Source organism: Tachyglossus aculeatus, chromosome 2 (assembly GCF_015852505.1).
Source record: "Tachyglossus aculeatus isolate mTacAcu1 chromosome 2, mTacAcu1.pri, whole genome shotgun sequence".
Classification (NCBI taxonomy): domain Eukaryota; kingdom Metazoa; phylum Chordata; class Mammalia; order Monotremata; family Tachyglossidae; genus Tachyglossus; species Tachyglossus aculeatus.
The window spans coordinates 99157414-99179792 of record NC_052067.1 but is presented as its reverse complement, the minus strand read 5'-3'; the positions used below and the strand labels follow the sequence as shown (position 1 = coordinate 99179792).

The 22379-nt window shown below is 46.2% G+C and overlaps 1 non-coding gene across 1 annotated transcript; it reads right to left on the bottom strand.

Moving 5' to 3' along the window:
* Positions 1-18699: 18699 nt before the first annotated feature.
* LOC119924881 lies at positions 18700-18837 on the bottom strand. The gene has a single exon (XR_005449561.1). It is a non-coding gene; the product is annotated as a small nucleolar RNA SNORA7 (small nucleolar RNA).
* Between the last annotated feature and the right edge of the window lie 3542 nt (positions 18838-22379).

Sequence of the window (22379 nt, the reverse complement as noted above, 5' to 3'; positions counted from 1 at the left end):
AAGGTAGGGAGTCAGACCTGGGTTCTAATTCCGGCTCTGTCACTCGGCTGCTGGATGACCTTGTGCAATTCACTTAATATCTCGGAGTCTTATCTGTAAAATGGGAATTCAATACCTGCTCTCCCTCCCCATTAGATTACTTTGCATCTGCCCCAGCATTTCGTACAGTGTATGGCACATAGTAAGTGCTTAACAAATACCCCATTTTTCATTATTATTAGCACTTTTATTAAACAGGTGCTCAATAAAACGCTACTACAGCAACTACTACTACCACTACTACTACTACAATTACTATTACTTTAGTACTACTACTACTGCTTCTACTACTAGAGAAGTAGTAGAGAAGCAGTGTGGAGAAGCAGCATGGCTCAGTGGAAAGAGCACAGGCTTTGGAGTCAAAGGTCATGGGTTCAAATCCCGGCTCCACCAATTGTCAGCTGTGTGACTTTGGGCAAGTCCTTTAACTTCTCTGTGCCTCAGTTCCCTCATCTGTAAAATGGGGATTAAGACTGTTAGCCCCCCCTGGGACAACCTGATCACCTTGTAACCTTCCCAGCTTAGAACAGTGCTTTGCACATAGTAAGTGCTTAATAAATGCCATTATTATTATTATTACTACTACTATTTTTAATACTACCACTACCACTACTACTACTTCTACAATGCGGAACAAACAGCTGTACTCTGTGTGGATCAAGTGGCAATCAATCAATCAATCAGTGGTATTTACTGAGTGCTTACTATGTATGTACTAAACACTTGAGAGAGTACAATGCAACAGCATTAGGTGACACGTTCCCCGTCCACAACAAGTTTACAGTTTAGAGGGGTTGGGAAGTTCAACCAGCCAGATGGCCTCAACCACATATCCATAGCATTTGACCTGGCTATTTGGCCCAGGGGTGAGAGCCTTGTCACCTCCAGAGGAAACTGAGTCCCACGCAGGCCAGGAGGGCTCTCTGGGTCCAGTGATTCTAGCTGCTACACCAGGGCCTGGTGCCATCCCATTTCTCCCACTCAGGGTGGCAGGCTTCCTGGGGCCTTTCCTCAGTCTTGGCATGTATCCTGTACCTGTATATATGTATATATGTTTGTACGTATTTATTACTCTATTTATTTTACTTGTACATATTTATACTATTTATTTTATTTTGTTAATATGTTTTTTTTTTCTCTGTCTCCCCCTTCTAGACTGTGAGTCCACTGTTGGGTAGGGACCGTCTCTATATGTTGCCAACTTGTATTTCCCAAGCTCTTAGTACAGTGCTCTGCACACAGTAAGTGCTCAATAAATACAATTGAATTGAATTGAATTGAATTGAATTGATCCCTGCTAGTCTCCTGAAGCTGATGACAGCAAGGCTCATGCCCACTATGGTGTGGAGTCATGGAAGTCTGAAGCCACCTTGTGCTCTTGGGCCAGCTGTTGGACGATGCTTTTCACTCCAGGAGGCTTTGGCCTAGAAGCTTGCCCCACTGGACAGGAGTCAGATCCCATCCATTTTGGTGTCCACAGGTCGGCTCTCCCTCCAGTCTTCTTGAAGCCCGTGGCAGCCATGGAACCCTTGAATCCTGTGCCATTTCCTGAGCATTCCCTCTTTTGAAGAAGAACCTGCATAGATAGTGGAACAGAACATTGCTCAACTTATATCTATCCCAGAACTTAGTACAGGGGGCACACAGTAAGTGCTTAACAAATACCACTCAAAAAAAAAAAAAAATTGAGGCAGCCGGGATTAGAATGAAAGCCCTCTGACTCCTGGCCCCTGCTCATTCCACTAGACCACCCTGCTACTAGATGGGGAAGCCATTTTGCATCTGTTGGTGTTGTCCTTGGTGATAGTTTGGATAGTGTCAGGCAGTGATCAGCCCTGAACTTGGCAGTACATATAGCAGCAAAATATAGAGAAGCAGTGTGGCTTAGTGAAAACAGCACAGGCTTTGGAGTCAGTGGTCATGGGTTCAAATCCAGGCTCCTTCAATTGTCAGCCATGGGACTTTGGGCAAGTCACTTAACTTCTCTGTGCCTAAGTTACCTCATCTGTAAAATGGGGATTGACTGTGAGCCCCCCTGTGGGACAACCTGATCACCTCGTAACCTCCCCAGCACTTAGAACAGTACTTTGCAAATAGTAAGATAAATGCCATTATTATTATTATTATTGTTATCATAGATGCGCCCTCCAGTTCTCGCCATCGGATGACGGTGAAGCAAATCCGGTACCTCTCCTTGGATCACAGCCTATGCCACCAAGACAATTTTCTTTGTTCAGAAAGAGAAATACTGTTTTGGTGACACATTTATTCATTCATTCAATCGTATTTATTGAGCGCTTACTGTATACAGAGCACTGTACTAGGCGCTTGGGAAGTACAAGTCGGCAACATATAGAGACGGTCCTTGCCCAACAGTGGGCTCACAGTCTAAAAAACACAGACAAAGCACATTTGGAATTTTTTTCTCCTTCAGGAATTCGTGATGCTAACAATTGAGACCCATTTTTGAATAGAAAATTCTGGGTTAGAGTTGAATTTTAGATGATAAGTTTGCTCAATGAAAACATGCCCAAAAAGCACCAAACTCAAAGTTAGCCCTCTTTTCTCAGGGGCTAGACACCTGGCTGGCTTCTCTTTAGTGGGACCTGACCATTCTCTCTGGATTGTCTACAGCCGCTCGGCTGCGGGCCAAGATTTGCATGTGCCCACAGCATTATCAGGTACAAAAGGGTGTTCTCCAGGAGGAAGGTAAATTTTCCGTTGCAAATCTCAGAAGGTCATTCTTTCAGGTATTCAGCTGTCCTCGGGACACAACCGCGTGCCTTTGTCTGGCACAAAGAGCGCAAGAATTTTAAGAATACATCCAAGAGCTGGCAACTTAATCCTTTCTCGGTAAGAAGAGGGGCTGTGTCTCAAAGCCCCCTTCTCGCTCCACGTGGATTAGCCCAGGGTAACAAAGACGATGGATTTTCGTCATGGATCCGGGGCTAAATCGGAGCGGAAATTGGGGGTTGGGGACGGGATGAGACTGTGCAGGTGAGTTGTGTGTTTTGTCTACCCAGAACCCGTCCTGACGCCGGCAGAATTGCAGAGTTGCGATGCGAATGACCCAGCCTGGACCAGAGTCTGCCAAAAGGGAGGGAATGTGTGTTAGTGAAATCGCAGGGTCAGAATCGCATATCTCCAAAGCAGATTCAGGTTCATTCACTCGGGCCCCAGCTGATTCCTGAACCCAGAACTGAGTCCCCTGGGGCCAAAGTCGGTCTTCCTGAGGAATCAACACTGTCCCATTAATGTCCTGGCTGGTGTGTGGCCTAGTGGGTAGAGCACGGCCTGGGAGTCTGAAGAACCTGGATTCTAATGCTGTCTCCACCAAATGTCTACTGGGTGACCGTGGACAAGTCACTTCTCTGGGCCTCAGTTACCTCATCTGTAAAATGGGGATTAAGAGTGTGAGTTCCATGTGGGACAGGGGCTGTGTCTAACCTGATTAACTTGTGTCAATCCTAGTGCTTAGAACAGTGCTTGGCATATAGTAAGCCCTTAACAAGTGCCATAATAATAATTATTATTATTGCTTTTACCCCCAAGCTTCTCTGAAGAAACCTTTCCTTATTTCTAAATGGAGTGGACTCTCTGGGTACTCAATGCCACAGTCAAATGATGTAAGACAGCCAAAGGGAAGCAATGTAGCCTAGTGAAAAGCATATGGACCCGTGAGTCAGAGGACTTGGGTTCTAATCTCAGATCTGGCACTTCTCTGCTGCGTGACCTTGGGCAAGTCACTGTACTTCTCTGATTCAATATCCACATCTGTAAAATGGGGATTAAATCCTACTCCCTCTAACTTGGACTGTGAGTGGGAGAGGGATGGTGTCCTACCTGATTAGCTAGCCTAGTGCTTAGTGCAGTGCTTGGTACATGGTAAGCACTTAGCAAGTACCATATTAATAACAATGAAAAAGGACCATAATTTTCCACACAATCTAGGCAGGAACAAGGATACTTTAGCACTGAAATCAGAGCATCAGATCCTGAGTGATGCTTCCCTACTCCCTCCCACCCGGATCTGTCTCAGAGTCACCATGGAGGGTCCTTTTGCCGCTTGCCTTCCTGGACCCCCACTTTCATGATTACAAATGGACCGCTCAAGATTCCCAAATCTCCGCCCTCCATCCTTAACTTCCCTGCCTGTCCAGGTGGAGTGTGAAATGTAGCAAGTAGGCAGCAAGTAAGGGTTTCTCTTCAGATATGCAGTCTCTACCAAAGTGGAAGATTTTTCCCCCCAGTGCCGCATTCTGGAGCCCCCCCTCAGTAGAGGGGGAGGGGAAAGCAAGGAGATGAGGCATTGAGTCCACTTTGTTAACTACAACTGGATGGCTGCTGGCTCCCTGAAGGGAAATAGAAGCCATCCCCATCATCATGATAATAATAATAATAATGGTATTTGTTAAGTGCTTATTATGTGCCAAGCACTGTTCTAATTCATCATCATCACCACTGTCAGTATTGTTTGAGCGCTTACTATGTGCAGAGCGCTGAACTGGACACCTACAGTGTAAGGAGTTCTGGGTCAGAAGCTTAGGAGCAGACAAAAGTTGAAGGCACAGTCAATCAATCAATCAGTCATTAGTGGTATTTATTGAGGACGGACTTTGTGTAGAGCTTTGTACTAAATGCCTGGGATACAGTACAATAGAGTTGGTAGAACTGTTCCCTGCCCACAAGGAGCTTAATTTCTAGAGGTCAGCTACTGTCCCTGACCTCACTGAGATCTCTGAGGTGGGAGGTATTGTTCAGGGCTTGAGCCCCTCACTCTTCTCCCTTTTACATTCACTCTCAGAAAGTTCATTCACTCCATCAACCAATGGTATTTATTGCATGCTTTCTGTCACAGAGCACTGTACTAAGTACTTAATCTCTGGCAATCCACTGCTAAACCTGCTGAGCCTTCCACTGAAACAATTCCTGCATCCACACCTTCCTCTAGTCACATCATGGTTAGACTGTTACATTATGGATAATAATAATAATAATAATAATAATAATTTTGGTATTTGTTAAGCGCTTACTATGTGCCAAGCACTGTTCTAAGTGCTGGAGGAGATACAAGGTAATCAGGTTGTCCCACATGGGGATCACAGTCTTAATCCCCATTTTCCAGATGAGGTAACTGAGGCACAGAGAAGTTAAGTGACTTGCACAAAGTCACACAGCTGATAAGTGGCGGAGCTGGGATTAGAACCCATGACCTCTGACTCCCAAGCCCGCACTCTTTCCACTGAGCCACACTGCTTTCATGGGTTCTCCTCATGAGTCCCCCAACTTTGTTAACCACTGCTGCTCCTTACATCCCATTCAGGACATATCACTCCACTCCTCAAAATCCTCCAGTAGCTATACATTTCCCTACACATCAAACAGAATTTCCTTTCTTGGTTTCAAGACTCTCCCCTAGATTTCTACACCTTATACACTAGAACTCCTCACCTGCAACTCTCCAGTTAACTTCTCTTTGCTCTTCCCAAGCTCACCTTCTTGTTCTCTCTGTTCCCTCTTCCTGGAGTTTCTTCCCCCCTTCAAATCCTCCATCCTACAGTTCTGCCCAGTGAAGATCTGTCCTCTCTCACCTATCTGTCCATTCTCTTTTCACTCCTGTCATTTATTTTGTGTCCGTCACCCATGCTAGACTGTGAGCTCCTTGACACTTGATGACTGTCTTCCAATTCCCTTGTACATTCCCAAACTCATAGTACAGTGCTTGGTTCACAGGAGACCCTCGATAAATACTGTAAATTAATTGCTGTCATGCCACTAGAATCAATCAATGAATCCATCGATGGTACTCACTGAGTATTTACTGTGTGCAGACATTGAATGAAGCACTTGGGAAAGTACAATACAACAGAATTGGTAGACTCGATTCCTGCCCTCAAGGACCCTACAGTTCTGGAGGTGGTTGTGGGAGAGAGATATTAAAATAAATTAGGGATAAGGGAAATAATAGAATATAAGTATTGTGGGTCTGAGGTGTGTATCAATGTGCTTAAAGGATACACAGCCAAGGGCATAGTGGATTCAGAAGGAAGGATGGGTAAATGAAATAAAAGGCTTAGTTTGGGAAGGCCTTTAAGAGGAGATATGATTTTAGGAAGATTTTGAAGGAGGGGAGAGTAGTGGCCTGTTTGATGTAAAGGTGTTCCAGGCCTAAGGGAGAATATGGACAAGAGTTTGATGGCGGGAGAGATGAAATTTAGGTATAGAGAATGGGTTGACGTTAGAGGAGAGGAGAGTGTGGGTTGCAAAACAGACTTATCAACTTTCTATTGCCAGGGGCAAGACAAGTAGCTCAGCTGACTATGAGAAGTAGTCTATTTGCATGTCTTGACAGTCACTCCTACAAGGGTTGGCTCATCTGGGCACCTGGTGATGACATCAGCTGGACTTGGCCTAATTTCAAGGAAGATCTGGACAAAGGGGAGGGGAGAAGAGATTAAGAACTCATATACAGGCAAGATGACTTTCTCTTGGCTTTCTGGCCCTATTAACGCCTGTGCCTCTGCTCAAAACTAGAGACTGTGCCAGAAACTTATAGGTCACAGGAGCCATACTTGAAGTGCCTCCTCTGAAAGACAAGATAAGTGGATGTTGCATATTTTGGGGGTAACCCAAGTTAAGTTAAGATCCAGAATCAGACTAGGGGCAATCTGAGGTTAAACCTTTATTTAATTTCTAAAGTGATGTCCGTCTAATTTCCCTTCCTGCTTTCTTTATTCTCTCCCAGCTAAGAGATGTTGATTATTGTGTCTTGATTGTTTTCTGTACATGAGATAAATATTTATATCTCTTTGCTAAGAGTAGAGGGCTGTATTATCTTCCTATGAGAGCTCCCAACATCAAAGGATTGACACTTCTGTCTTGTGATGGAATCTGAGGCTTTTGGCTTTCTTTGCTCTCTGGCTGCTGAGCCCACAGAGATTCAGGTGAGCTACCAACCCCCCTCAATGTCACATATTAATTAATTCATTCAATCATATTTATTGAGCACTTACTGTGTGCAGAGTACTGTACCAAGCGCTTGGAAAGTACAATTCAGCAACAAATAGAAACAATACCTACCTAACAATGGGATCATAGTCTAGAATGACTCTTGGGGATTCAAATCTACTCAATCATAGGATATTGGCAGATAATTACCTGAGGAACTTCAGTGTGTGCTAGCTGGAGCTTTTCAGGAGCAAATGAGGATTAAATACCTATTCTCCCTCCCCTTGCAAGCTACCTGTGGGATTGTATTTGATAGTATATTGTATCTACCCCCTGGTGCTTAGCACAATACCTGGCACCTAGCAAATGCTTAGCATATACCAGTATTATTATTATTATTATCATTAGATAGAAGGAGCATTATGAGGGTTCCCCTTTTCTCCAGATGGATCTTTTCAGGAGAAGGCTGTCAGACTGTCCTAATAGACAATTCCAGCCTGGCCCAAAGCAGCAACAGCAGCAGTTAGAGGTAATAGTAGCAGCAGTAGCAGCATTTATTAATCACCTAGTTGGTGCATTATATACTAATTACACCAGGTGCTTAGGAGGTACAGAATATTGAATGACACATTCCGTGCCCACAAGGAGCTTGCACTCAATGAAGGAAGCATGCATAAAGTATTTTCCACCAAAGTAGTCAAAATAAACAAATGGGGAGGACACAGGTAGTGTGTGTAAAGGAGGGTGTGATTGAGTTTCTAAGTGCTAGAGTTGGCTGCTGGGAGTCTTGGGATTCATGTACCCAATTTTTCACTGATTGAGCCCCGCAAGATCCTGGGGCTGAGAGAGGCTTTGTTCTGTTCACTGCCCAGCAATGGCTGCAGGGTGCAGACTGAAGGAACGCAGGAATCAAATCCAGGACAAAATCCCCCTTTAAAGTATTGGGGCAAGTCACTACAGCCTTCCTAAAATCCCACCTCCTCCAAGAAGACTTCCCTGGCCAATTCCCAACACATAGGTTTTTATACCCATCTTCAGCACTCAAGCATATCAATCAGGGGTATTTATTGAGCACTTGTTGTATGCAGAGCACTGTAGTAAGTGCCTGGGAAAATACAGTAGAGTTGGTAGACCTGATCTTTTCCACAAGGAGCTTACAAACTGTACATTTATATTCAGATGAATGTTCAAATATTTATTCAGTTTTTCTATCCTAAAGAACTCCTAATGGGCATCTAGCTTTACTTGTGTTTATTCTGATGACGTGACACCTGTCCACATGTTTTGTTTTGTTGTCTGTCTCCCCCTTCTACACTGTGAGCCCATTGTTGGGTAGGGACCGCCTCTATATGTTGCCAACTTGTACTTCCCAAGCGCTTAGTACAGTGCTCTGTATACAGTAAGTGCTCAATAAATACGATTGAATGAATGAACTCACGCTATTTCCTATTGTTTTTCCTACCATTTCCATTCTCTGCGAATAATTTATATCTGCCTGAAAGTTCCATACTGTTAAAGACAGTAGAGAGGTTAAGGAGAATTACTTCAATCTGCTGCCCGGATCATTTTTCTAAAAAAGCATTCAGTCCATGACTCCCCACTCCTCAAGAACCTCCAATGATTGCCTATCCACCACCACATCAAACAGAAGCCCCTTACCCTTGGCTTTAAAGAACTCAATCAGCTCACCCCTTCCTGCCATACTCTGTTGATTTTTTTTATAGTATTTGTTAAGTGCTTACTATGTGCCGGTCACTGTACTAAGCACTGGCATAGATACAAGCTAAACATGTTGGACAAGATACAAGCTAAACATGTTGGACAAAATCCAGGTCCCACATGAGGCTCAAAGCCTTTATCCCGATTTTACAGATGAGATTACTGGGGCACAGAGAAGTTAAGTGACTTGCCCAAGGTCACACAGCTGACAAATGGTGGAGCCAGGATTAGAACCCAGGGCCTTCCGACTCTCCAGCCTGTATGTGTTCTACCCACTAGGCCAAGCTACTTCTCAATCCCAACTACAACCCAGTCCACAAACCATGCTCCTCTAATGGCAACCTCCATCCCACCTATCTCACCCCTTACCTCCCCCGGGCCTGGGACTCCCACCCCTTTCACATCTGACAGACCATCCCTCTTCTCACCTTTGAAGTCTTATTCAAATTTCATCTCCTCCAAGAAGCCTTCCCCAACTAAGCCCTCATTTCCCTTACTCCCTTTCCCTTCTGCACCTTCTACTCACTTGGATCTGTACCCTGCAAGCACTTGACATTCACCCCACCCTCAGCCCCACGGCACTTATGTACTTATCCGTAATTTATTTTAAGGTCTGCCTCCCCGTCTACACTTTGAGCAGCTTGTAGGCAGAGAGCGGGTCTACAACTCCATAGTATTGTACTTCGCCAAGTGACTGGTACAGTGCTCTGCCCAGAGTAAGCACTTAATAAAAAACACTGATTGATTGATGCTCTTTCCTCAAACCAAGCCTGTTTTTTCGCAGGGGGTTGGTGGGTAGGGTAAGAGACGCCTCCACTTACTAGTTCACTGGCACAGTTTGAGGTGCAGTTCAGCCTGATTGGCCCAAGGAGGGAAGAGTGTTTGCTGGGAGAGGAGCCGGGGGTTGGCACTCTGCGGGAGTCGGATGGGGGTAGAGAGGAGGCATGACAGGGCCGTCCTTCAGGAAGGAGCTTCGCTGAGTGAAAAGCCGTCGCTTCCTTTCGGACACCCGGCACAAATCTCTGGGTAGGGGGAGGGAGGGCAAGCTCTTCCTCCCTTAATCGGGCTGATCCAGCAGAAATAATCTGCAACTCCCCGTTCCTGCACGGCTGCCTCACAGATGGGAGTGTCACGTGTCCCCCCACCTCCCACCGCCTCCCCGGGCTCCGCCGTCGCTCACTGAAGCGCCTGTGTTCGTCCCCGGCCTGCGGGTCCCGGGGCCCATGGGTGGACAGAGGGAGCGGGGCCGGGGGACCCAGCCCTCCTGCCAAGGCTGGGGGATGTTGTACGTGCTGAACAGGGAGCCCTTTATGCCCCGGCCTGCTCGTTTTCACACCGCCTGCCGGCTCGCTCGCAGTTGTCCAGATTTTTTCCTTCAGCCTCTTGGGCTAATCCCAGCGCTGCTGGGCCCGGACAGGTGCAGGGATCAAACAGGCTCAGTTAAGGGAAACATCTGGCCCAGGACGATAATGGGGCCTTTGACTCTACAAGCCGGAGGAGGAATGTGCTGTTTCCCAATGCTAAATCACGCAATTAGCCCTCCTAAAACCACTGAACGGAAACTCCACAAGGTCCCGGGCCCCGGCCCTAGTTCCGGCCCCCTGCTCCCCTGGCCTTCTCACAGGTCTTCCTCTGACAGCTCCCTTCCCCGAACCTCTGGGGGAGGCAATGCTTTGGATGTGGCCTAGTGGAAAGATCTCGGGCCTGGGAATCAGGAGTCCTGGGTTCTAATCCCAGGTCCACTACTGGCTGGTTCTGTGGCCTTGGGCAAGTCATTTAACTTCTCTGGGCTTCAATTTCCTCATCTGTAAATAGGGGACTGAAACCTGTTTTTCTTCCTACTTAGACTGGGAACCCCATGTGGGTCAGATTGTATTCAACCTGATGATCTTGTGTCTACTACAGTGTTTGGCACAGAGTAAACATTTAACAATTATTATTATTATTGATATTATTATTACCTCTAGACCTAAAGGACTTGATTAAGGCAGGGAAGGGGACCTGAGTCTCCCCAACCCCCTTTGCCTCAGTTTCTCTCCCCAGAATAGTGATTCCATAAGTGTCCACCTGGATTGCCCCAGAAACAATAAGGTTGACATTTTCTTTCTTCTTTATTTTTATGACAAAAATTAGCTGCTCTGTAACTGCAAAATGCCACTATGACCCAGGACTCCAGATTCTCCTTTCCTTCCTTATATCCTTCTGTCTGGGGAACCAGATCTGAGAAATCCTTTTCAATATAAGCCACAGTCCTCACTGTCATCATCATCATCACCATCATCATCATCCCCATCATCATCATCCCCATCAACACTTGAATATGTTTGATGCCCTAATTTTTCCAGAGTGTTTCACATCACTGACTTCATTTCATCTTTACGAATGTTTGAGAGACAGGGAGAGACAGCATGGGTCAGTGGAAAGAGCATGGGCTTTGGAGTCAGAGGTCATGGGTTCAAATTCCGGCTCTACCTATTGTCAGCTGTGTGACTTTGGGCAAGTCACTTAACTTCTCTGTGTCTCAGTTGCCTCATCTGTAAAATGGGTATTAAGACTGTTAGCCCCCTGTGGAACAACCTGATCACCTTGTAACCTCCCCAGCACTTACTAAGTGCTTAATAATTGCCATCATTATTATTATCTCCATTCTATAGAGGAGAAACCCTAAGGCCAGTTACATTGCCTAAGCTCCATTAGAGGGAAAGTGGCAGATTTGAGACTAGGCTCAAGTCTTGGGGAAGCAATCAATTAGTGCTATTTATTGAACACTTACTGTGTACAGAGTGCTGTACTAAGCACTTGTGTGACCTAGTGGAAAGTGTCCAGGCCTGGGATCCAGGAGACCAGAGTTCCTGTCTCAGCTTCACCTCTTGTCTGCTCTGTGATCTTGGATAAGCAACTTAGCTTCCCTGTGCCTCAGCTTTCTTTCCATAAAATGGGAATAAAATAGCTGATCTCCCTCCCTCTTGGACCGTGAGCCCTGCATAAGACACAGACTGTGTCTAATCTCATTATCTTGCATCGACCCCAGTGTGTAGCTCAACAAACACTTAATAAATACCCTCATCACTATCATTATCATCCTGACTTCCAGCCCAGGGCTGTTGCCACTAGATTCTGCTACATCCTTGCCCTAAATTTGGGCCTGTCCCACAGCACTTGAATCTTGAACTTCGTTGGCTTGTCAGAATCAGATTAATCAACCAATCAATCCATTGTAATTATTGGTACTTACAGTATGCAAAGCACTGTACTAAGCACTTGGGAGAGTACAATATAAGAGAGTAGGTAGACACATTCCTTACCCACAACAAGTTCACAGTTTAGAGTCAGATAATAATAATAATCATAATGTCAGTATTTATTTAGCACTTACTATGTGCCAAGCACTGTTCTAAGTGCTGGGAGATACAATAATAATAACAATAATAATGATGGTATTTATTAAGCACTTACTATGTGCAAAGCACTGTTCCAAGCTCTGGGGAGGTTACAAGGTGATCAGGTTGTCCCATGGGGGGTTCACAGTCTTAATCCCCATTTTACAGATGAGGTAACTGAGGCACAGAGAAGTTAAGTGACTTGCCCAAAGTCACACAGCTGACAAGTGGCGGAGTCGGGATTAGAACCCATTACCTCTGACTCCCAAGCCCAGGCTCTTTCCACTGAGCCACGCTGCTTCTCAGATCCGTCCTTTCCCACTCGGGGACAGGAGGGTGCTGTGTTCTGAGCCTGGATAGGTGATACTTGTAGTAACACCCTTTTGGGCCAGCCCCAGTAATAATAATAATTGTGGTAATTGTTAAGTATTTATGATGTGCCGGGCATTGTACCAAGTGCTGGGGTGGATACAAGCAAATTGGGTTGGATGCAGTCCTTGTCCCATGTGGGGCTCACAGTCTCAATCCTCATTTTACAGATGAGGCAACTGAGGCCCAGAGAAGTTAAGTGATTTGCCCAAGGTCACACTGCAGACAAGTGGTGGAGCTGGAATTAGAACTCAGAACATTCTGATTACCAGGATGGTGCTCTATCCATTACACCATGCTCTTTCTCACTCCATGCTGGGGTGTCCCATGCTCCAGACACCCCTGGGCCCCATCTCCAACAGTGGCAGCAGGACGTTTGCGGGGACCATGTTTGCAGTTCTGGGTACCCTCCTGGACAGCCATCTTCTGGGACAAGGATGGCCTATGCCAATCTCCTAACCTCTATTCTAGCAATCATTCAGACCCTCACTTTCTAGGGCCCTTGTTCACTGAGTTCAGTCTATTACTTGGCTTCTTCCGGCTCTGAAATATCCCCCTCTAGTCTGCCATTCTAATTCAGTCAGTGATATTTATTGAGCACCTTCTGGGCACTGTACTAAGAGCTCAAGAGAGTATAACCGAAGATACACCATCTCTGCCTTCAAGAAGCTTACAATCTAATGGAGACAGGCATTGCAAAGTTATTCACAAATAATGGTAGCAGGACGAAGATCAAGGATATAACAGGAAGGTACAGGTGTGTCGGGATGCATCAGCTGAAGAAACAAATTTAATACCCAAAATATGCATATATTGTACTCTCCCAAGTGCTTACTACTACAACTAATAATTGTGGTATTCATTAAGTGCTTACTATGTGTCAAGCACTGTAGTAGATACAAGATAATCAGGTTGGACTCGGTCCCTGCCCCACCCAGAGCTCACAATCTAAGTAGGAGGATAGTGAATTCCCACCCTACAGATGAGGAAATGAGGCCCAGAGAAGTGAAATGACTTGCCCAGAGTCATCCAGCAGTCAACTGCTGCAGTCCCCCTTCTAGATTGTAAACCCGCTGTTGGGTAGGGACCATCTCTATATGTTGTCAATTTATACTTCCCAAGCGCTTAGTACAGTGCTCTGCACACAGTAAGTACTCAATAAGTATGATTGAATGAATGAATGAATGACCTAGGGCTAGTCACTTAACTTCTCTGTGTCTCAGTTCTGGGGAGAAATATTTGTTCTCCCTTTTAGCCTGTGAGCCCTGGGTGAGACCAGGGATGTATCACATTTAATGATCTGTATCTAATCTAGGGTTTGGCACAGATTAAGCACTTAATAAATATCTTCATTATTATGGTGAGGTTGGGCTGATTTGAGGGAAGGAGGGAGCTCGCGGTTTCAGGAGCAGCAGGGCTGAGAGGTCATTTGTGGGAGAGTTGGGAGGGAGGTTTAGTGAGAAGTTGAACTTGGTTAATAATAGCAGTAGTAATAGTACTTATTAAGTGCCTTCTGTGTGCTGGGAGAGAATACTTACGTGAGAATAAGGCGTGGTCCTTGTCCTTCAGGGTGCTCACAATCTATGAATCTAAGAGCAGGGGTGGGACCTGGAGACAGACATATTAGAAATGCTGAAAGAGTGAAACACTAAAGTGGTTGGGAGTAGTGAAGAGAGAAGCTTGAGAAACAGCTTGGCCTTGTGGAAACAGCATGTGCCTGGGAGTCGGAGAACTTGGGTTCACCACTCATCTACCGTGTGACCCTGGGCAGGTCACTTAAATTCTCTGTGCCTCATTTGCCTCATATGGAAAATGTGGCTTCAATGCCTGGTATTCTTTCTACTTAGATTTTTAGCTCCATTTGGGACTTGATTATCTTTTATATCCCAGTGCTTAGTGCAGCGCCTAGAACATAGTAAGTGCTTAACAAATACTATTATTGATTATTATTATTATTATTATTACTATTAGAAGCAGCATGGCCTAGTGGAAAAAGCACAGACCACAGAGTCAAAGGGCCTGGATTCTAATACCGGCTCTGTCACTGTCAGCTGGGTGACCTGAGGCGACTCACCTCACTTCTCTGTGCCTCAGTTACCTCACTGACATAATGGGGATTCCCTCCTACTTAGACTGTGAGCTCCAGGTGGGACCTGATTATCTTATATATATCCCAGCATCAAGTAGAGTGCTTGGAATAAAGTAAGTTCTAAACAGATACCATTGTTATTACTATTATTAGTAGTAGTAGTTGTTGGATAAGCATCATAGCCTTATAGAGAAGCATCACAGAGAAGCAGCTTGGCTCCATGGAAAGAGCCCAGCTTAGGAGTTAGAGGTCATAGGTTCTAATCCCGGCTTCACTACTTGTCAGCTGTATGACTTTAGCAAGCCACTTCACTTCTCTGTGCCTCAGTGACCTCATCTGTAAAATGGGGATTAAGACTGTGAACCCCACGTGGGACAACCCGATCACCTTGTATCCCCTCCAGTGCTTAGAACAGTGCTTTGCATGTAGGAAGCGCATAACAAATGCCATCATTATTATTATTATTATAGACTAGTGGTAAGAGCATGGAGTCAGAGGATATAAACTCTAAATCCAGCTCGACCAATTGCTTTCTGTGACCTTGGGCAAGTCATTTAACTTCTCTAAGCTTTAGTGACCTCATCTTTCAAATGGGAATTAATTCCTCCTCCCTCCAATTTAGACTATGAACCCCATGTGAGACCCGCTTACCTTGTATCTTGTCGGGACTGTGTCCAACCTGATAAACTTGTATCTATCCCAGTGTTTAGAACAGTGCTTGATACATAGGAAGAGCTTAACAAATACAGTAAAATAAAAGAATGAGAGCTAATGATTCCATGTTTGGCCAGGGCCTTTGCGCTGAACCACCTACTCAGGAGGGCCAAGGCTTCAAAGTTAGCGTTTAGTCTTTGGTTCCTACTGTCTTTTGCTTAGGGTGCCTTCCTCCCAAACTTGTCCTGTGGTCCGTTCCACTCCAGTCACCACCCCTGGCCTCCCCAATGGTCCGTTCCATTCCAGCCACCACCCCTGCCCCCTCAGTCCCCATCATCCTGAAAGCGAACACCATGAAGTCCCCATTGTTACAGCTCCTTGCCCTCAGCAATGTGTCACCCCATCGTTCAACGCCCAGTCCCAGGAATGCTTGCCGCCAGGACCCTCATCCCCATTAACTCCAATGACTCTCAGAGGGGAGAGAGCTTAGTGTCCCGGGCCTCAAAGAGAGACCCTCAGGCCCTGGATTTACACGTCCCGCACTGCAAACCTCCAATGCTTAACAAATCTGAGCTCCATAATCCCCTCTTTATGCCGGGTCTATGCTCAGCAAGCCAGTGCCATCCCACGCGGCGTCATCACAGATCCTATTTCAGCTCCCTCCTGCACGTTTGACTCTTGATTAGCCCATTTCTCGGCTCCAGACCTGGATTCTCTCCCCCATTTTCCTAGGGCAGAGGACTTAGGGGTACCTGCGGGGGTCAAGTTGTCCACCCCCCTGCTCCAGAATGAAGAACAACGGTAGAGAAGGGTCACCTTTGGATGTCAAAGATTCAGCCAACAGAATACAGGCAAGGTGACTTTTGCTTCTCCAGAGTCCTGAGGAAAGCTCCACCTGGTCTTCTCCCAAGGGAAACAGTGTGGAGTCAGGAAGCAGCAAACATGGCACTCTTTCTGAATTATGCAACAAAAAGCCACCCACGAATACAGCACCTTATTCTCCCACTTGACCACAGTTTGCACTCTTCGCTCCTCCCAAGTTAATCTCCTCATTCTCCCAGTTCACACTTTACTCCTCCCAAGCCAATTCCTCACCATCCTGTCCCTTTCCACCAGATGTCTTCCCACCTCTGCTGGATTGTCACAAGACCTGTCCCCTGCTAGGAATCATTTTCCTTCTCAGTTTCATTCATTCATTCAATCGTATTTATTGAGCGCTTACTGTGTGCAGAGCACTGTACTAAGTGCTTGGGAAGTACAAGTTGGCAACATATAGAGACGGTCCCTACCGAACAGTGGGCTCACAGTTTCACCAACCATGGCCCTCCCCACATCCAAAGCTTTCTAAAAAGTCGATTTACCAGTCACCTTTTGAAACATCCCATTCCCTCAGCTGCCTCAGCACTCATCAATTCATCTGTTTATTCATTTATTCATTCATGTATTCACCTGAGTTTACTATTTTTATCCTTGTTATCTTAACTGCTGTATATTTACTCCTTTAAATCTATTTTCTTCCCCACTGGACTTAAGGCTCCTTGAGGTCAGAGAGGTACACCTTTAACTCTACTTGTCTACTTGTTTTGTTTTGTTTTCTGTCTGCCCCTTCTAGACTGTGAGCCCATTGTTGGGTACGGACCATCTCCATGTGTTGCCGACTTGTACTTTCCAAGCTCTTAGTACAGTGCTCTGCACACAGTAAGCACTCAATAAATATGATGGAATGAATAAATGAATGAACTCTGCACTTAATAATAATAATGGTATTTGTTAAGCTCTTACAATGTGCCAGGTACTGTACTAAATCCTGAGATGGATACAAGCAAATTGGGTTGGACACAATTCCTGTCCCACTTGGGACTCACAATCTCATTTCCCATTTTATTAATTCATTCATTCATTCAATCATATTTATTGAGCACTTACTGTGGGCAGAGCACTGTACTAAGCGCTTGGAAAGTACAATTCCACAATAAAGACAGACAATCCCATTCCACAATGGGCTTACAGTCTAGAAGGGGGGAGACAGACATCAAAACAAGTTAACAGACATCAGTAGCATCAATATAAATATAATTATAGCTTTATACATATGCATATCAAAACAAGTGAATAGGCTTTAATACAAATGAATAGAATTTTAGATATGTTCATATCTACACAAGTACTTCGGGGCGGACAGTTGGGGGTAGAGAAAAGGGAGCCAGTTTGGGAAATGGGGTGGGGCGGGGGATCTGAGGAAAAGGGGGACTTAGTCTGGGAAGGCCACTTGGAGGAGGTAATGATGGTATTTGTTAAGAGCTTATTATGTGCCAGGTACTGTGCTAAGTGCTGGGGTGGATACAGGCAAATCAAGTTGGACATAGTCCCTGTCCCATGTGGGGCTCACAGTCTCAATCCCCATATTACAGATGAGGTAACTGAGGCCCAGAAAAGTGAAGTGACTTGTCCAAGGTCACACAGCAGACAAATGGTGGAGCCAGGATTAGAACCCATGACCTTCTGACTCCTAGGCTCGTGCTCTATCCACTACACCATGCTCCATCTCATGCCTTTGAGTGTAAACTCATTGAGGGCAGGGATCTTCTCTAACAACTCTCAAGTGCTTAGTACAGTGTCCTGCACATAGTAAGTGCTCAATAAATATCATTTTTAAAGTGGAATTTGTTAAGCCCTCACTGTGTGTCAGACATTGGACTAAGTGCTGGGGTAGACAGAAGCTAATCAGGTTGGACACAGTCCAGTTCCCACATGGGGCCTACAATCTTAATCCCCATTTTACAGATGCGGTAACTGAGGCAATGATTGATTGATCACTTCTGTTTGCTCCCCCAAGGACCCAGTTGAGGGATCAGTGTTTAGTGTTCATTAGAACACTCTGCACAGAACAAAGACCTAGGACAATGCACTGCACACAGTAGGTACCCAGAATAACACTGCACACACTTGAAATGCCCAGTTCAGGGATCTGCACACAGTAGGGACTCAGAACACACTGGTGATGCTAATGCCAAGACTGATACTGAGGTGTAATTCATCGCCCTCAGTTAAAAGTCAGAGTCAGACAGATTGACCAGTGCCCTCTCTCCTTGCTTAGATCCTGCCCCCCACCTTGACTGGATTCATCTCTTCGGCGATCCAGAGTCAATGTCCTCCAGCCTCGTGACTGTTCCAATTGTAAATCATTTTGTGTTGGTCTTTCCCATGAGAGTTTAAGCCCTCTGGGCAGGAAATGTGTCAGTTTGTTATTTTGAATTTCCCAAGAGCCTAGTTCAGTCTTGTTTTATACTGCCAAGTCATCTCTAACCCATAGTGACTCCATGGACACAGCTCTTCCGGAACACCCCACCTCCCTCGGCAATCGTTCTGGTAGTGTATCCAGAGAGTTTTCTTGGTCAAAATTCTGAAGTGGTTTACCATTGCCTCCTTCCATGCAGTCAACTTGAGTTTCTGCCCTCGACTCTCTCCCATGCCGCTGCTGCTCAGCACAGGTGAGTTTTGACTTGTAGCAGATTGCTTTTCACTCGCTAGCCACTGCCCAAGCTAGGAATGGAATGGGTATTCCTCTGCTTGACTCTCCCTCCCATAGCCAAGACTGGGAGAGTACTGGAAACTCTCCAGGGGCAATCTTGAGAGGAGCCCTGGTTCAGTACACTACACTAAATGGACTCTCAATAAATGTCAGCACAGCTTCTACTGCTATTGTCTCCAAGTGAAGCTCCAAGCTGCCTGAGGGCAAAAATCCTTAATTGCTTCAGGCCCCCAGGATCCTATCCTGACCCTCTCCGCACATGCCTAGTGGATAGAGCACAGGCCTTGGGAGTCAGAAGTTCATGGGTTCTAATCCTGGCTCTGCCACTTGTCTGGTGTGTGAACTTGAGCTAGTCACTTCACTTCTCTGTGCCTCAGTTACCTCATCTGAAAATGGGGATTAAGACCGTGAGCCCGATGTGGGATGCAGGATGGTATGTACAACCCTATCTGCTTGTATTCCACCAACTCCCATCACTTCATACAGTGCCTGGCACCTAACCAATCAGTAAGCACTTAACAAATACCACAATTATTATTGTTGCATGGCCCTACAAGAACCCAGGCAATGTTAGCCAGTCTTTACCCCTTTATGATGTACACCATAACTCCTGGGGCAACATCTTGGACTATTCTCACTCCCTGGGCCTCGTCCTGGATCAGTCAGGATATGAGGTACCCCACAGAGAGTGGGGCCCAGTCCTTTGACATCTCACTACCACCACGATCCTGAAAGCGTTCATATTTGCCCACCCAGAGGGATGCTCCACCCCCAGCCCTGGATCTGGGGCTGAGGTGCAGGCCTAGAGAATCCCCACCAGATATACAGGTGCCAACAATGGGGACCAACTCCCCAAAGATGCATGCAGCTCTGCCCCTGGGGGCGGTTGCTCTAATCTCAGCTCTGCTTCTTGTCTGCTGTGCGACCTTGGGCAAACCACTTCACTTCTCTGTGCCTCAGCTATCCCATCTGTAAAATGAGAGCTGAAACTGTATGCCCTACAAGGGACAGGGACTGTGTCCAACTCAATTTGCTTATATCCACCCCAGAGCTTAATTCAGTACCTGACACATAGTAAGTGCTTAACAAATACCATCATTATTATTATCACTGTTACCCATATTGATAGAGGTTGGAGCAGGCCCTCACAGGGTAGCAAATGGGCAGGACGGATCAGGGATGGATCAAAGCCGACTCCGGGGAGGTGGGGGCTAACCACTGCTCAGATGGGATGAGCTGGGCTGTGGCATTGGCTTCCAGGATATTTTCTTCTGAACCTGACCTTAGAAGTAGCCCGGGATTCCACCCCCGGCCTTTCACTTCTGGACAAACTAACTGGTTGCTACTCCTCTGCCCCTCCCCTCTCTTGTTCTCCAACTCCTGCTCTGCGTTTCTTCCTTATTGTTAGCTACAAATGACTGTCCAAACAAGACCTTCCCCTTCCCTAAATCCTGAGCCTGCTAAACAGGCAACTGCCCTCTGAGGGCAGTGTCCCCTGCCTCTACCACTTCAGAGGGCAGAAGAGGTCTCTGGCAATTTTTCTGCCCCAGACTGTGGTCCATTACACAGACTTCTCTAGGGGTGAAGGGGGTTCCTGATCTCTCCCTGTTATGGACCCCCAATACCTCCAGAGAGCACTGGGGCATGTGCACCAGACAGGTATTGAGGGGCCTGGGCCATTTGGGACTAGACAGAGAAGTGGCGTGGCTTAGTGGAAAGACCGCAGACCTGGAAATCAGATGACCTGGTTTCTAAGCCCAGCCCCTCCACTCACCTACGTATTATCTTGGGCAAGTCATTTTGTTCCTCCATGCCTCAGTTTCCTCATCTGTAAAATGGGGATTCAATATCTGCTCTCCCACCTACTTAGACTGTGAACCTTGTTGGGGACAGGGACTGTGACTGAGCTGATTGTATCATATCCCCCCTGCACTTGGCACAGTGCTTGACACATAGTAAGTACTTAATAATCATCATTATTATTATTAGAGAAGCAGCATGGCTTCTCTATGACACAAAGACATGACACCATGTCATGTCATGTCATGCTTCTTTATGACAATTGCCACCATTATTACTATTATTATTATTATTATGAATACCATCATCATTATTATTATTAGAAAAGCATCATGGCCAAGTAGATAGAGCAAAGGCCTGAGAGTCAGAAGGTCCTGGGTTCTAATCCCAGCTTTGTGCTCTTGTCTGTTATGTGGCCTTGGGCAAATCATCTCATTTCTTTGTGCTTTGGTTTGTCTTATGCCACTGAGTCATCTCCGACCCATAGCAATGCCATTGACACATCTCTCCCCAAACGACCTACCTCCATCTGCAATCTTTCTGGTAGTGAATCCATAGTGTCTCAGTTGCCTCATCTGTAAAAAGAGGATTAAGACTGTGAGCCCTATGTGGGGTAGAGACTGTGTCCAACCTGATTTACTTATATCCACTCCAGTGCTTTGTATGGTGTCTGGCACATAGTAAGTGCTTAAATGCCATACTTATTATTATCGTATCATTATTATTATTGTCAAGCAATGCTCAGTCACCACCTTGCCCTTTCCTGCACAACTGACTGATTGCTGACTTTTTCTGATCCTGACCGGGGCCTTAGGTTTGGGACAGGAGAAACAAGATCATTAAATGTCCCTGGCCCGGTCCGGCCCGGCCTGCCTGCTAAATGCTCTGAAGAACAGTGAGATGGGCCTTTCTTAAAACTGACCCTCCCTCTCAGATCTGACCTGGTCCCTCAGGGAGGGTTTCCACCTGGCGCTGTGGTTGAAAGCAGAAAGCCACAAACCGGGTCCGAGCTGACTGGGCTGCTTTCTGTCTCAACTGGCCGCATTCACCATCCCCTTATTGTGAAAAACAATGCTGCTTCCGCCTCCTTTTGTCTGGCCGGGGGCCTGCCCTGCCATTTAAAGTTGCTTAGAAACTGCCTGGAGAACAGGAACCAGGGGGTTTTGCGGTGACATCTTTCTTTTGTGTGGTCTCCATCACCTCAGCCTTTTAGATGTTTTTTTCAGTTTTTCTGAATACCGGAGATGTCAGCCCAATCTTTCTCTAGCCTGAAAAGGGTTGACAAAAAGGAACTGATGTTCCTCCCCACTGTCGCTTTCAGCCCCTGTCTGGATACCCTCCCGGGCACACGGCTTCCACAGGGCTTGCACACCTGCTAATGAACCAAGAGAGGGAGTGATCCCCTCTGCAGGGCTCCCGGCAGACCTATTGGCAGGTGGGAGCTGATTTAGAACTATCTCCCTTCCTGAAATGCAGTCCATCCCGCCAAGATCAGGACGCTGGCAATCGGAGAGAGAAGAAATGAAACCAGAGCTGCTTCCCTCGGCAGCATTCAGCCACTTGGACAAAGTGGCTGTCCAGGAACCAATCTCACCAATGAGGCTGTCACACTATCCGATCCAATGTCTATTGACTCGACTACAATTGACTGAACATTACGCTTACCGCCTTGGAGCCTAGGTGGGTGAGAATGCTATCCAATCTCATGTCAGGCCATGTGAGCTCAGCAGGCCTAACCACTGGTTCAAGCCTTATCTTCATTATGCCAACCCTAGCTTTAAAAATACAACTCAAGTCATGCTGGGTTAAAAATGCTTAACGCACATGCGGAAGCTAGAGTGGTGGTTAC